The sequence below is a fragment of the Alligator sinensis genome, unplaced genomic scaffold (assembly GCF_000455745.1).
Source record: "Alligator sinensis unplaced genomic scaffold, ASM45574v1 scaffold134_1, whole genome shotgun sequence".
NCBI lineage: Eukaryota > Metazoa > Chordata > Crocodylia > Alligatoridae > Alligator > Alligator sinensis.
Window position 1 is genome coordinate 284,916 of NW_005841920.1, and position 11,440 is coordinate 296,355.

Consider the following 11,440-nt stretch of genomic DNA (forward strand, 5'->3'; position numbering starts at 1 on the left):
GAACAGGTTAGAGATTACTTAAGAAGCTGGATGTTTTTAAATCAGTGAGACTGGAGATACATCCTAGAGTACACAAGGAATTTCCTGAGATAACTGCAGAGCCATTGGCTGTTATATCTGAGAATTCATGGAGGCCAGGTGAGGTCCTGGATGACTAGAAGAGGAAATATAGTGCCCATCTTTAAAAAACGGAAGAAAAAGGATCTGCGTGATTACAGATCAGTCAGTCTATTTTCAATACCTGGAAAATTATGGAGCATATCATTAGGGCCCTACCACACGTTCAATTAAAGCTGGATAGAAACCAGCTATAAAGCTGTTATATACTAGTAGCTGATTGGCCCTTATTATAGCTGGAAGGACATTTTTATGGTGTGATAATTACTTTTGCAAGTGTGGCTGGTCTTATTTTTCACATCAGGACAGCCTAAATTTATTGTGTGATTAACCAGTTAATTGCATAATATATGTAATGTGTGTCAGGGACAGAATAAATCTACTTCTAAGCACCTGGAGAAGAACAAGGTGATCAGGAACAGCCAGGATAGATTCATCAAGAGCACATCATGCCTGATCAATTCAATTTCCTTCTATGACAAGGCAAAAGCTTCATGGATGGAGGCCAGTAGTGAATGCAATATATCTTGACTTTAATACAGTCTAGACAAAAGCACTGTAAAATGAATAGATAACTGGTTGGATTACCATGCTCAAAGAGTAGTCACCTGTGGCTCAACACCTCCTCTCATTTAAGCATCAAGTGGGGTTTCCTCAGGGATATATATGTTTAACATCTTTATTAATGACTTGAAGTATGGGATTGAGTTCATGCCTAGTAAAACTGCAGATGACCACAAGGTGGGTAGCAATGAAAACACTTTGGAGGATTCAATTAGGATTCAGAATGACTTTGACAAACTAGACAAAATTATCTGAAATTAGTCAAATAAAATTCAGTAAAGACAAGTGCAAAGTACTTAGGATGGAACAGTCAAGTACACAAAAAACTAAATAGTAAATGACTGGTTAGGCTGCAGTACTGCAGAAAAGTGGATTATAGTGGACCACAAACTGAATGAGGCAACATAAAAAAAAAAAACCCCAAAGCAAAACCAAAAAACAATAGCATACTGGGATGTATTAATAGGTGTGTCACCTGAAAGTCAAGGAAAGTGATTTTTCCACTCTATATTCAGAACTGATAAGCCCTCATTTGGAGTAATTAGTCCAGTTTTGGGCACTGCACTTCAGGAAAGATGTGGAAAAATTGGAAAGGGTCCAAAGAATGGCAAAAAAATTAATTGGAGCTCTAGGAAACATAATTTATAAGCAAAGGTTGGTAGAAGTGGGATTACTTAGTGCAGTGTGTGCCATGGCACAAAAGTGTACTGTCAAAAATGAACAGGTGTGCTGCGGAATTTTGCCATGGCAATGAGCTATGATAGGTATGAGGAGGGGGAATGCCTTAACAGGTGTGCCATGGAAAATTTGTATTAATGTAAGTGTACCTTGGGCTGGAAAAGGTTGGGAGACACTGATTTAGTGTGGAAAAGGGAAGATGGGGGTGGGGATTTGATAACTGTCTTCAAGTACATGAAATTATAAAGAGGATGGTGATAAAGTTCTCAATGATCAAAAGGCACAGGACAAAAAGTACTGGTCTTAATATGCAAAAAGGGAAATTAATGTAACAAGTTGGATTTCCGAAGAAACATTCTTGCTGTGAGTGGTATCACTGGAACAGGCTACCCAGAGAGGTTGTGTGGACTCTCCCTATCCTGGAAGTCTTTACGTGCAGATTAAACAAACATTTGGCTGGGATAATTTAGATGGGGATGATCTTGCCTTGAGCATGGGAAGGAACTAGATGATTTACAGACCTATATTTCTATGATTCTAACTGGGCTAGATGCTACGTTGTCATAGTGACAAGTGACTAACCGTGACATCGCTGCTACTGAGCAGTAGCAACAAGCTATTGTGCAGTAGTTTGTTGCTACTGTGCAGTAGGGTCAGAAATGAACCGTGCACTGCAAGTACTAAATGACTGTGCAGTACCAACTGCACACATGTAGATGCACCTCTGTGTACATAATTTGGTGTGAAGGCTTATTATGTTGAGGATGCTTGAGAATGATTTTCAAATCTCGGATTGAATTTATCAGTTAGAAAAGTCCCCCTTCAATCATCTGAGCACTTTCCCACAAAGCTATTAAGAAACTGGCATGGAACCTCACAATAGCATTTTAGATAGAACCATGCATGGATAAAAAGAGCCTGTATAATTTCTTGGCCCCACTGAAGCCAATGCCAAAACTCCCATTAATTTCAATGGGGTCAGATTCACATTCTTCACAAAAGGAGGGGATTGACATCCAGGGTAAAGGATCCCTAATGGATGGGAAGAATTCAGCTCTGGTAGTGACCGCAACAATTCTTCACTGGACTTACTAGGATTTTGATTCATAGACTGCAGTCCATAAATCCCCTAATATCTCTAGACCCTCAGGGTGACATTTCTGCTGAAACCCAAGAAGAGAAGACTGTGTTTGTTCAAACTCTTTAAGTAAAAGCCATATCACTGCAGAGACTGAATGCTCAGGTTGAATCAGTAAAATAATTTGAAAATTCCTCTCACTTTCTTTTTAAAAACCTGACAATTGTTACTTTGAAATGCCTGCAGCAGCAGTTCTCAAAAGTTATTTGAAATGGAATCTCCTTCCAACTGTCACAACCCAAAGTTGTGGATTTTTTAATTGTGTGTGCTTCGGCACCTCTAAATTATGTTCCCGCCGAATTGGAGCTCTTTTGCACGACGGAGTGTTCTGTTGTTATGGAGAATCCGCGTGCAGAAAAGTGTTTCCCGCCGTTCTGTAGCCTTCTTTGCATTGTGCATGACTCTTAAGTTGGAGAGAAAGACGGAGAGAGACGGAGAGACGGATCTCTAAGCGCTGTGGGTCCTTTTGAACCCAGCGTGTCTTTCTTAAGAAGGCGATAGAGGCTCCAATTGCCGAACCCCCGGAGCCTAGCAAACTCCGGGGCACCACTTACCAACGGCCTCTAGCCTCTCCCCATCACCGATCGCAGCCCAGACGAATCCCTACCCTAGAACCCAGTTATCGACACCACGGAGTCTGAACCACTCCGAGGATCCTGGGAACCGAGTTTTAGAGTCCTCCAATGAGGAAGGAAGCGGAGCTGTACCTGGGAAACTGTCCAGCCTACACCACGACCATCTCCGGTGTAAGTAAATAATCTTTTCAATCAACCATTACACCTCCGTGACTGATTCTAGCTCGAGCGTACTGCTCCACCCCGCGACTTTTCTCTGGCCCCATGTGCCCGGGCTGCCTGCCACAGCCCGCGTGCACACAGACGGGCCCGGCTCGCGCCCGGCGAGGACGGGACCGGGAGCCGGCCCGCACACCAACAACAACACTTTTTTCACAATCTAAACCCCACATGATTATCTGAACTAAATACAAAGCTGGCAAATGCTCAAGACCTCACTGAAAAGATCTCAACTCCACTTGGGTTTATAAAGCCTAGTTTAAGAAATGCTGCTCTATCATATGAAAAGAGCTAAAGAATCCTATTCCTGTTTTAGTCTGTTACTATTCATATCTGAAAGTCTTACATACTTGTTGAATAGAAAATTTCAGCTAAGATCTGACTATTTAAAAGAAAAATACTTCCCCAAATTCATTATCTTCTTCCCAAATTTTAATATCTCATTTGGATTTCCATGACATCCGTACATTTTTCATTCCTGTCTAAAGAGGAGACAGTGAGATTTCCTGGCTTTCTTCCAGCCTTGAATTTCCCAGGGTGCAGATCACTTTGGACCAGATTCTCATTTCAGATGCTTGCTGCATAGCTCAGGAAAAGCCCCCTGCCATGTAATTTTTCTTGTGGAGCACTGCAGTAAAAGCCACTTGCCTGAGATTAGAATTTATCCTTTGGAGTCACTCAACCAGCAGGGGGATCTGCACACTGTTTTATTCCTGAGTTAAAGTATCAGTGTTTAAATCAGCTGTTTTACAATGAAAGAGTAGTTTCTGCAATATTTTTCATATACACTGTAAGATAAAAATAAGCTGAGAATTTCACATTCCAGGATTCACAGAAACTGCAGGCTTCTTCAGAAAAGAAAACTGGTTGCTGAGCAAACTTTATCAGGTTAATATTAAACTCTGAATGAATTTTCAGAAAGCTTGCAAAGAAGAATTTTTCCAACTATTTAAGTTGGTCTAATAAAAGATATCAGATTTACCCAAAGAACCTTGTCTGTCTATGTCCTTAGACTAACACGGCTACAACCTATACCCCTGAATGCATTTTTATACATTTTCCTGTATTAGTCAGTCATAATAAAGCTGTATAGTTGTTCCCTTCTAAAAGACATATAGCAGAAACATTAACCCTGCCTTAAAGTGTGTGACACAATCATCTACACTTGTAAGCACTTGCCATTCTGTTACTATTCATATCTGAAACTCTTCCATATTTCTGAATACAAAATTCAGGCTAGTTTAAGAGAAAGATTTCCAACATTTGAATAATTAAGAAATAGCACCTTTTATGCTTTTCATGCTTTGGCGGTTGGTTATGGAAAGGGTGTACAAACATTTAACTTGAAAAGCATTTGTTTTTAGATATGATCGTATCACAGAAATGTTTACAAATACACCAAGGAAAAGTACACAAAGATAAGCAATACTTTCTAAAATGGCTGTATTTTAAATTCATCAGTATATTCTGCCAGACTCTTAACCTTAGCAGCGGTCTTCAACTTTTTTCATTGGTGGACCCCAAAAAAATTTTTAATTGAGGTGCAGACCTCTTTGAATTGTGAGTGTGGGTATTCACATATTTTCGATTGATCATAAGTCATCTTTTGCGAACCCCTTATAATGCCACATGTTGAAAGCCACTGCTCTATATGCAGGTAACAGCACAGAGAGAATTAGGAGGAAGGAATGGAGTTAGCTCCATTTTCCAAAGAGGAACTAGCTCTTTGAAACTAAGGACCTTGTTACACATTGCACTTTGAGCTGCTCAAATGCTGATCGGTATTAGTGCTAGCTCAAGTTTGGAGTAGTCACACCTTAAAGCTAAAACCCTTCTCTGACTGTCCCCAACTTGCACAGCTGTGACCTGTGACTAGAGGGCTGGCGAGTAAGGGCCCAGCTAGGAGCTACAGCTCTGAGTTGCTACTACAGGGCTGGTGAGCCAGGACAGGCTTCTATCCCTGCTCTAGGTGGGAGGAGGGAGGAGAGAGATGGGTTGGGGGGCAGGGGAACCATGAGGTTGGGAGACGGAGAGTTAGTGGGATGGGGGATGAGTAATGAAATGGGAGATGGAAAGGAAAGCGGGTGGTGGACATGTGGTGAAATGGAGGATGTTAGCCACTGAAGGATAAAATAAAAAGGAGTTAAAAAATAAATTGAAAAAGAAATAAAGAAGTAAATTAAAGAAGGTCTCAGACTTTGAGATTCGGGTGTTGGGGGTACTGGCTGTGCTTCCTAGGGTAGCTGGGAGGTGGGAGTAGTGAAGGAAGGCATTTTTAGAGGAACAACTGCCCCTGCCCCAGGAAGTACGCTACAGCTCATGGGGACCCAATTTGGCTCCCTACCATGTTTCCCCTTCCCCCCACTGCCCTTGGACCCCACTCCTGGACCTGTCTGTGCCCTGAAATCTAGTTAGCTGGCATGTGCTCTGCAGGCTGTTTGCATAGAGTTGTACCCCTGGGGGTGAGAAGGAAACACCCCTGGGAGTTGGCTTGGTGCTAGAACTGCCTCCTGGGCAGTAGAGTTCAGGGGGTAGAAAGTTTGTCCACACAGAGCAGGAGAGTGGGGGAGGGCCTATAGCATCCTGGGATTCTGGAGGACTACAGTTTCGGGTACACATCTGTGGAGAATGGCCACATAGTAATGGAACATGAGCTGGATAACATAGATTAGAAATAAACCTGCCCCGAGGTGGCATAACTTTAAGCCACCTAAAGTGTGCTTAAAACTAGTTTCAGATGTTAATGTTTAGACAACCCTGGAGTTAAGAGCTCCAGGAGCTACCTAAACTTAATGTGTAACAAGGGTGTCCCTGAAGGATGTAGACTTGGGGTGGGTGAAGTTGTTTACCACACCTGGTCTATGTTGATGTGGCTTACTTTAAGCCACTTAAATGTAGACTGGAAGTGGCACATGCAGCCATTTGCTGCTCCCAGGAGTATCATGGGGAACACAATCTAAGTAACTCAGGGTGGGAGTAGGGGTAGGCAGGTCTGGGGAGGTTGGTGGATCCGTGGAGGGGAGGAGTGGCAGGTCTGCAGCAGGTGTGGGGGATTGCCCAGACAGGGCAGGGTGAGTAAGAATGCCACAACCCAAGGGATGGAGCAAATTGCTGGGCTTTCCCAGCCCCAGGACAGGGAACGCAGGCAAGCATTCATGAGATCTGGTTAACCCTTTCTTAGATCAGGTTAACCCAATCTCAATCTAAGTTATTGCCCCTTCTCATTTGAACTGAGATCAGGTGCACTATTTTCTGGGTGATTCAAGCTGAATGCCTGCACTTTGTATTCTGACCTGTTTGCTTGTTTTTAAACTTTAATTAATTGAACTGTAAGAAGAAAAATGTGACTTAAGAGGATCCCAGGATGGTCAGACAATGTTGTAGTGTTTATAATTACTTTGCTGCACATTATTTCTTTAGAATCCTGATACCCTGAAATAGGTAGCACATACTGTGACCTTCCTGAAGGATGAAGTCATCACTATACCAGGCCACTGAAGCGCTGTCATGCCATAAAGTCATGCTCCAAAATGGTGAAGCTGCTTTGGAACTTGAACATTAAAAATCTCCAACCCTCTTCAAATTTAATCTCAATCACTTGTACTGATTTGTACTTGCTCAGTGGCATTTGTACAATCATTTGTACTTTCTTAGTGACAACTTCTCACTTTGTCTCTATGGCTTTTCTGAAGCCGTTCTTAATAAGGAAGATTTGTACCAAGACGTGAATCTTACACTACCATCTGAAAGTAACAAACTTTGGGTAAAAACCTGCCTATTTTTGGTAAGAAATTCCGTGGCTAATGGCTTGCCACTAGGAGTAACTAATCCTCAGCCTTAGGACTTCTGTCTGGCAGCCGTTTCCACTTGACTACCATGTCATAGTGAATAGGGGTGCATAAAATAGCTAAGCACTTAAAATTAATAAAAAGTTAATAAGGAGCCAGCGTAGAGTGGGCAGCGCTAGTGGGATGTGTTCTCCTTCATTTACGTTGTCATGGTGTATTGAACCAACTCCTACATCATTGTGGGCTTCTGTCCTAGACACTTCATCATAGAAGTCACACCTGGAGTTGAAGAAGGTATTATCACCATATCGAGGCTAGCATCTAAAAGGAACCTTCAAAAAAGTTTTAAATATATCCGTCAAAAGGTGTCTAGTAAAACAATATGTCAGTTCAGCTATAATTTCAGGTTGACCCCTGTCTGTCTGGTTTTATCAATTATATAACGGTACCATAATATCTTGATTATATGGTCTGGTAAAATCCTCATTTCCTCTAGTATTTCCTCTTCAGACACTAGAAAATGTTTGTCTTTCAGACATCTGTCCTACATTTGCCATTGTAAATAACAAGACAAAGAAACCATTTCATTTCTTCAGCAATGTCAAGCTCTTTAGTGTTTTAAATTATTCCTGCCATCTGTTAGAGACCCCTGCTGTCTCCTCCTCAGACTTCTTTCTTATTCTGTATGTGCTGGAAATTTTTCTTTATATAACTTAACCTCTTATGTAATTTCATTTCCTTTTATTCCCTCTCTCTGCCTCCCCCTCATTTTACAATGTCAACTTTATTCTGTAATTCTTGCAGTCCTCTTGTTTTGTATACAGGTATTTTATTTTCAGTTACATTTTGCATCTTCTTGTTCAGACACTTTTACCCGTCATAAGGACTGCTGCTTATAAATTTTCTCCCAAAACTTTCTATTTATATCACATACTTTTTATTATTCTATTCAATTCAGGTTTCACTGAACACTTGCTGCAGATAAAATGACATAATTATGATTAAAATTATAACTTAGAAACTCCCTACCTACATAAATTATTCAAAAACAAATCACTTATCTAATTTACAATGTACTCTTTCTTGTTTGTTTACTCCCTTTTATTCTTATCTTGGAACATAACCTAGAAAATTCCACTTTTGTTGATGGTCAGAAACAAAAACAAAAATATTTTTGGCAAGTCTGGGACACTTAACAAGGGAGTTCTCGATTCCCATGTGCATATTAATTAGCTTAGGGCAGGTTAATTGGTCCTGCCACTCGGTTGTACTAATTAGCGTTCCTAAAGTACAACATAGATTTCCTAAGCCACATCAACCAGAAGCAAAACCATGCTTACCATAAAGATATAGCTTTAGGGATATAAAAAGTGAAACTGGTGACCCATTGTCTCGTGCACTGGTATCACAGATGCAAACCCCCATTCACTGCCCCCCCACAAAAGCCCAAAAGAGCATCATTCACCTATGACAGAGGTCCAAAAAAAAGCCAGCAGTTATGTTTATATTATAACCAATTTTCTGAACTGTTTGATCCCTGCCAAAATTCTATCCACGTATAAACACTGATGTGTTTCCTACCGTGCCTTCAGAAGCAACAAACCTATTGAAATCCCTTATAACCCTGATACCAATCAAACTGCCGGCCAACAGATGCCTAGGAGTCTGGGCATATGTCACGTGTATGGTCTTCAATTAACTAAAGTGTCTGTAAGGGGTATTCTGACTCTCAGTTCAATTTCACAAGTGTAAATACTTCACAGATTTCACACACTATGGAAGAACTTTCATTTAAGATGAAGTTACATTTATACAACCTTATACTAGAAAAAACTATTTCCTCCTCACATTTTTAGGTTTTATACAGCAGAAACAGACCCCTCACAAACAATGGCTCTCATGCTTCTATACAGCTAAGTTAGGTATCCAAATACTGGAACAAGTGAAAAAATATAGTTAAGGGAGCAATGTTCCCTTTGAATAGGGACCGTCAAATATTTTCCTATTATGGACCACATCCTAATAAGCCATCAGACAGATTTCATTTTTTCCCTATTTATTATTCTGCAGACCATATTTTCTCCCCCTTCTAAATGCATAACATCCCTGCAGTATCTACAGCAGTTGCTAAAATGGAAAAGTAACACTGAAAAAAGTACTAAATGTACATTCAGCTTCTTTTAAATGATTTAGTAATAGGTACAAGGATTTACTTACACTAGCCTAATGCTTTTCACAGCTAAAGCCGTGTACTTAGGGATAACAGGACTGTCACAGCATATATTTTGCAGTCATACTTTAGTAATCTACCAAATAACCCCGATGATTTGTAGGATTCAGTGATGCGAAACAGGTAATAGATTTTCCTTTGGTGTGCAATTGGAAAAAGGCCCTACTACACCACAAAAGCATTACAGAGTTATAATAGTTAATGCTCTCCAAGAATGTTAGCACTAAAACCTTTGTCTTCAGGTCTTAAGTCAATCTGTAACTATTAGGGTTTAGGCTGAAAATTCATGAGGAACAGACTGCCCCTGCACCTACTCTGGTTTTTTTTTTTAACATTCCTCTAATCTAGGGCCTGCTGCTCTCAGACAGAATAACTGTTTAAATGGAACCCAGGTCAGATTTGTTAAACTGATGCTGTGTCCTATCAGGAATTGATGACTGAAAATTCCTTTGAGAGGTGGGTTGTATTACTTGGCCAATAGTTTTCCAGAAATTATGCAAGTTTTGGTTAACAATTTTTTTTTTCAAATTCACATTGATTTCAGTAAAATGTTTGGTTAAAAGAATAAAAAGAATCCAAAACCACTACTTTGATACTATTAAAAAAAAAAACCTAATTCTTTGTACTTCAAAAGATCTGAAATTTAATGTTAAAGTGTAATATTTTTAAAAACTCAGATACTTCCTTTGACCTAAAACATTTTTTCAACTTTTTGTTTTGTCAAAAAATATATTTTTTTTAAATCTGACCAAAGTCATGTTTTGCCCGTTTGAGTGTCAGCAAACCAAAAACAATAAATAAATCAATAAATAACCTCTTGTTAGCAGAGTTGTAATCCAAATATGAAACTTTCATACTGTCCAGACATAAATCCCAGTAAGATAGAGTGGGACCTCAGCTCTCACTAATGATTAAGACATGAATTGTAAGAGAAATTTTTGGATCAGCCTGCTACAGGACTGCAAATATTATAGCATGTATATCAAAGGCAGGCAATTATTTCAGCTGGAGGGCCACTTAACATGTTTTGGCCAGCTGTCAAGGGTCGCAAGGGCAGCACCCTTGACAGGTGCCCTGCCCCTGGGTCGCCATCTTGGAACCAGAAGTCCTGTCCCTAACCCCTGACCTTTGCCACCAAAAGACCCTCCCCTTGCCCCTAAAAGTACTTCTTTTGACAAAGGGGTTTGCCATCTTGGAACCAGAAAAAATATATATTCTAAAAATCAAACATCTATTACAACATATATTATTTTGATTTAAAAAATATTTGTCCTGATTTATAAGTGTTTGCATAGTGTGCATAGAGGTGATTGCATAATAACTTAAAATTAAGTCAATTTTATATGTGAGGAGGTATGGAGGGTGTGGGGATAGGGGTGGGTGGGTACAGGGTTTGTGAGTGTGAGTGTGTGTGTGGGGGGGAGGATGTGGGAGTGTGTGTGGATGTGTGTGTAGGAGTGTAGGTGGCTGTGTGGATGTGTGGGGTGTGGATGGGTATATGGTTTGTTGGTGGGGGGGGTGAGGGATGGGAGCTGAGTGTCTGTGGCATGTGTGGAGGGGAGGGTGGCCGGGGTGTGGGTGCATGTGTATGGTGGGGTGTGAGACCTCCCCCTACAAACATTCTCCCCCCTCACACTCGCCTCCCTCATTGCTAGTGCGCCACATTTTCAGTTTTTATTTTCAACAAAAAAAAAAATTCAGGAATTTTTCAGGGTCTATTTTCCAAACAGAAAAACTGGGTTGAAAAAAGGATAAAAGGAAGAAAAGGGGAGGGGGGGGATCGGTTTAAATTGGGGGAAATAATAATACGTTCCCGTGGGGTGAGGGGGGGAGGCGGAAGAGGCAGGCTGAGGGCCGCTCCCGGGAGCTGCAGCAGGGAGCGCGGTGGCGGGAGCTGTCGCTGGTTGCTTGGGGGGAGGCACCCCGGAGGGCTGCGCCAGGCTACTCCCGGGGGTTGTGTGCCCCGATCTGTGCGCGGGATGAGAGCAGGCTGACGCTGCAGGCTGGGGCCAGTGGCGGCACCGGGCTCTTCCCAGTGCTCGGGGCGGACCACAGCCTGCTTTCGTCCCGCACACAGATCCAGGCGCACACGCCCCCAGGAAGAGCCCAACACAGCCCGCAGCCCCCTTGG

At 41.4% G+C, this 11,440-nt stretch overlaps 1 protein-coding gene across 10 annotated transcripts in view; it reads right to left on the reverse strand.

Moving 5' to 3' along the window:
- CORIN (corin, serine peptidase) overlaps positions 1 to 11,440 on the reverse strand; it is a 352,509-nt gene that overhangs the window by 259,815 nt on the left and 81,254 nt on the right. The window lies entirely within an intron of this gene.